Below are 5897 nucleotides of genomic sequence, written 5' to 3'. Positions count from 1 at the left end.
AAAAAAAAAAAAAAACACTAAAAAATTTAACAATTAATCAGGCATGATAGTGTGAATCTTCAATCCCAGAACTCTGGAGTCAGAGACAGGTAGACATCTGAGAATTTGTGATCAGTCTTGTCTATAGAGGGGGTTCCACGCCAGCCAGCACAACTTAATGAGACCTTGTCACAAAAACAAAACAAACAACAAAACACTCACAATAACAAACAACAAATAAATAAAAATTAAAAACATGCCTTCTCTTCCAAAAAAGGCCCCAAAGGTCAACTTTAAATAAGAGCTTATGCTCAACAGATAAAGCCTTCCCTGCTTCCTTAAATAACCCGAACAAACCTGTCTCCTCCAAAATTCAACAAATTGTTCTGAAAAATTCAAACCTTACAACTTTTTTTTATTGTTTTAATTTCGCATTCTCCTTATTTACTTCTAGCTCTAGTATGGGTCTCTTCAGACTATTCCTTCTTGAATGAGATTTGGTAGTTTGTGTCTTTGGGTGGGAATTTATCCATTTCATTTAAGTTACCAATCTTTTTTGGCAATTTATAATTTTTAAGTAACTATAACATTTCAAGAATAAACCATTTCATACGGCCAAGCAGAAGCACGCACATCTGTGTTATGGTGCAAACAGAGCCATCTCCAAATAAATACTATTTGAGGTAGAGGGAGGAAGATAAAGTTATTAATGTCTTTAAACTTCTCTTCAGGGAGCATTTGGTTTCCAGGGACCCAATAAGGATACATGTGTCATCTAGATATTTTTTAATAACAAGATCACCTGTAGCTTGGGCACCCAAAGTCAAACTACAGCCAATCCCTATACAAACCTGAAAGAAGAATAGAGCCATGGCTAGGTGAGTTTGGTGGGTCAAGCACTTCAACTGTTGTAACAGAAAGTCTGAAGACCAGCAGATATAAAGAGCCAAAGTGTTAAATGTTAAGAAATCGGGAATTTTGTAAAGTGTGTCTTACAACTAAGCTCTGACTGGCCTTCAAGCTTTGTAAACAGAGCTTCCATAGGATCAAGAGAACAAGGGTAGGCCCTTCATCAGTGGTGTCTGCCTCCTGCCTGTGTGCGAGGTTGCTTTGAGATTGGTCTGCATTGCCTATCAACGTTTGCCAAGGCAAAAGCGCACAGGTGCCTCCAAGGGATGAGAGATGGGTCACGAGAATGAGAGGCCATGCAAAGTTGAGTTCGGTTATATCCAATAGGCACAATCAGATGGGGAGATGGGACTGCGACATGCAGAGGCCAAAGACACCCGGGGATTCTTGGGGCTATGATTAGAATATGGCATCGGATTGTGCTGAAAGAGACATTCGAGGAAACCATATCTGGCAATGAGATCTTTAAAAAGCCTATAAAAGAAACTCAGACATGTAATATCCCAGAGAGCAGGAAGTGGCTTCTGGCTGTACTGGGTATGAATTTGCTTCGGTTTCGTACCACCATCGTTCTACTGTCTATCTCTTTAGGAACTGAGATGATAAGAAGTGAGAAAGGAGACGGACTGGTAGAGACACGTCTCGTTGTCTTTTCCTGGTATGGAGACGTTCTTTATTTGAGGGGAAGAAGTGCTAAGCTCTGGTGGATGACTACGACTCCTCGGCCAGGTGTAAAGACCGGATTATTTGTAGTAAAGAACCTGGATGAGACTTGAGATGCAGCTCAGTGGTCGTTCGCTTGCCTGGCACGGTGTAGGCTCTAGGCTCTATCACTAACACTGAGGAAAGATAAAAAAAAACAAAAGTAGCAGAGGCTGTAGCCTCCCCTCCCCCAGCCTGAAACCTGCCTGCTCAGGTTCCACTGTTTACATCGCTCAATCGTTCTGCCATGCCCTCTGCTGGGAATGCCGCTTTGCTGTTCCGGAGTCATACATGTGGTCACCCTGCTACTGAACCCCAGGATTATTTGGCAGGAATCGGGCCTCTCCCCCTGCTTCATAACTGATTGTCGGAATAGTAAAATTGAGCTTTGATCAGGATGACTCAGTCTTAGCTGCATCTTTCTCTCCTGCCACCTAGCCCCTCTTCTCTTCCAAGTTTCCAAGATGCCTTTCCAGACTAGAACCCAGACATGTGACCCGCTGGCCGGACACAACAAGAAGCCAGAAGATTGTCATTTTTGTTGCGACCTGACCCTCCTACCCCAGCAGAGCTATAGCCATTTTGTTCCTTGCCTGCCAGACGTTTCATATTGTGGCTGTCATATGCCTGCCAGTCATTGCCACAGAGAAATTACTTGACTCGAAGCAGGGTCTTGCTGATCACATATCCTGTTGTGTTCTATACAAGGTTTGTTAATCTTAAGAAATTCCACAGAGCTTTACGTTGGCCCCATCAAATTAAAGGTCAGTATGAACTGTTATGTCTAAAATGGCTTGAGTCAGAGCTGACCACTGTGCAGCACTTCCTGCACCTGTGTATGAACTCACTGTGGGTTCTTTTTTTCTTCCTTTATAAGCCTGCCCTGAGAAATGTTTGGGGTCATAGTTCAGATAATTCTGAGATATGCCCCTGATCCAATCAGTATCAGGGTGTGCGGCCAATCAACCATCCCTGCTGACTGAGATCGGTGTTTGTGTAGTTTGTGGAGCAGTCGACTCTCAGACCCCAACAATTTTAATGCTAATTCCCCGAGTCTTAATTCTACAGGGTGATGTAAAGAGGGCCTGGTTCTATGTGTATTTCCTGTAACAGAGGGATTCTAAGGCTAGGAAGCCTGGCTGCTTTCAATGAGTGATGAACGTGGCTGCTCATTTATTCACAGGGAGGTTTCTCGTGTAATGAGCAGCCAGGTCTCTCTTCCTGAGGGATGCACTGTCTCCATCTTCTGAGACTGTTTATGGCACAAAGCCCTTTCAAACGGTGTCACAAAACAAAGGAAAACAAAAGATTTTCTAGCAAGAGATAGAGAAACAGAGAGACACATGGGTAACTGTTCTCCCTCATCAAGTCCCTTCACCTTCTGAATGAAATTGGAAGGCTTGTTAATAAATGGGACTAGACCCTAAAAGGAGATTTAAGAGTCTTTCCTTTTCTTCACAGGATGTTCTGTATATGAAAATAATCAGAAAGAACACTTTTCTCTTAATACAATTCAAGAGAAGGTTAGGAAGAAAAAGGTTAGATTGGTTTATGATAAATTCCCAACAGCTGTGTCTTATGTATATGTCCATATTTTCAGAATTTGACAACTAGTCCTAAAGATACCTATGTCTGAAAAATTTGGACAGACAGAATATTTGAACCTCAAGCAAACAGGGAGATCTATTGAGGCAGGACAGACAAATTCTCTTTTCTGTTTCTCTCTTTGGCCTTTCGTTTCTGCTTTCTTGGCTTGTCTCTTTCAGTTCACTGTCTACAGACCAACTTCTGCCATCTCTGCCTTATTTCAGTTCTGTCCTTGATGCTGAAGGAACTTTCCCTGCTAGAGAGCCAGAGAACTCAGCAATCATGTTGCCTCTTGGTTTAAAATTCTGCATGGAGAAAAACTGTAATGATGGCTGAGCCAATGGATTAGCCTTCCCAAGTCAAGTGTCTAATTGAGGCCATACCATCTATAAATAAGGTGTGTTCTGAGGCAAGGTAGCTGAAGGAAGAGCAAATCTCTATGACAGTGGCTTTTAACCCTTTTGGGTGGTCACATATCAGATACCCTGCATATCAGATATTTACATTATGATTCATGGCAGTAGCAAAGTTATAGTTATGAAATAATACAAAATAATTTTTATTTTTTTGCTGGGATCACCACAGCATGAGGAACTGCATCAAAGGGTTGCAACATGAGAAGGTTGAGAACCACCGCTCCGTGCCTAAATTCTGATTTGAATACCATGTAAATTCAGAAGAATCCCAAGTATAACTCATGTAATATCTTTTGAAATGAAAAGGTCTGGCTTATGTGTTGGTAGCTCATGCATTATTTCAAAGACATTGTAAGGCAGAATGTGCCCTGCATTGATGATAGAGTGCAGTTACACGGAATGGATAAGGTTGGCTCATCCCACTCATAGAAACTCAAAGCACATAGTGTGTCTTCCTACACTCAGAGCAAATGGCCTAAAAAACTTGACAGAGAAACCAGCTGCCATTCTGAGACACACTAAGGACATTTTCAAAGGGACTTTCTAGATTGTGGAGAGTCTAACCAGATTGGGCCATCAAATGCTATTTCTATAGTCATATAAACAACTTTTTGGGAGGTAATAAGGAAGAGAAGTCAATCGTTTCTTGTAATTGAATAGGAACTAAAAACTATGGGCAACCCGAATCATGAATGACTTTATTAGTGTGTTACTTCTGACTTGGGGACACATGGCTCATTAGAGGGACGGAAAGCCATGATCTTTTTAGCCTGACAAGAGGTGAAACCCAGGCTGGTTGGGAAATCAGAGAAGCAGGGTGTCTGCTTTTTCTGTTTCTTATTCGAGGGAAAGTGTTCTTATTAGAAGAGGCAACGGTCACATGAGGGCATGTGGAGCTCTTGTGTTCATCATCATAAAAGGCAACATGCACTTTTCACAATGTAAAATCTGCACTTGTGATTTTCCTTGAAGAGACTGTTATCAGATACTTCTCCTTCTCCTGTCTGCTTGCAGAGGCAAAGCTCTCCGCTCTGTCGAGAGGCTGACAAGGGACGCTAGACAGACGTTTTTTCTCAAGTGGAGACATGTGTGTATTCAGTATGTATTTTCTTCTGAGGGAAGTTTGTTTTCTTTAGTTTTTTTTTTTTTCTTTCTCCTTAAATATTACACCTTCTCTGGTACCCTTCCAGGGTCACTTAAGACCAAGCTGTTTCTAGAACATTGAGTGCCTGCTGTTTTGTTGGTTTATTCAGGCAGATGATCTGTCTCTATTTCTTCTCTCATAGCGAATTTAAAAGGAAGTTCATCACAGAAGTGATGCTGTAGTGAGCTGTAGTCATCTGTAATTCACTGGCTAACACCAGCCAGGATTGTGTTGGCTTCACTGGTCAGCCTGAATTTATTTATTAATTTATTTTATTTTTAATTTATTCTTCTCTCATGTAGTGTATCCTGATGGCAGTTTTCCCTCCTTCCCGACTCCCCCGCTCTCCCAGGTTTGCTCCTCCCCCTCCATTTCCCTTCCAGTGGTTCTCAACTTTATTAATGCTGCGACCCTTTAATACTACTCCTCATGATGTGGTGACCCCCCCCCATCATAATATTAGTTTGTTGCTACTTCATAACTGTAATTTTGCTACTGTTTATGAGTCATAATGTAAAATATCTTATATGCAGGATATCTGATATGCCAGCTGAGAACAGCTGGTCTACGTGACTGAGTTTCATGGAAGAGCAAGTGTCACTGTGCACTGGCTCCCCCAGTTTGATGGTGTAGACATACGTCACTTTGCCTTTCATAGCCATCGAAAATGGTTTGTAGAGCCCTGGCTGCACAGAGTCCAAGCAGATGAGGACTTTCGCTTCCTAGCATCCTACAAGCAACTGTCAGCCTGCTTACTTCTCTTGACACTGTGTGTCTAACCACAAAGCTTTGACTCCTGGGCCAGGGAAGGGGTGAAACAGGGCTGCTAAAAGAAAGAGAGGGGCTTGGTTAGCTCCAGGGGTTTTGAGCAGGATAATTATTAAGAAAAATAAACTACCTTAAGAAATGCTCAGAACACTCACCCGAGTCCTCCCTTGCTTCTGCATTCGGAGGAGGCCACTCATTCAGAGCTATTCTCCTGCTCAGATCGCTGCTCCCCTCCCTTGCTTCTGCATTCGGAGGAGGCCACTCATTCAGAGCTATTCTCCCACTCAGATCGCTGCTCCCCTTCTGATAATTTAGAGTTCTGAGCCCTTTGTTTCCAGCATCATTTAATCAGAGTCACCCAGTAGGCTGAGGTGGCTGGGTTGATGCCCTGG

This window comes from Mus caroli, chromosome 10, assembly GCF_900094665.2.
Source record: "Mus caroli chromosome 10, CAROLI_EIJ_v1.1, whole genome shotgun sequence".
NCBI classification, from domain to species: domain Eukaryota; kingdom Metazoa; phylum Chordata; class Mammalia; order Rodentia; family Muridae; genus Mus; species Mus caroli.
Note: the sequence above shows the minus strand (reverse complement) of the source record.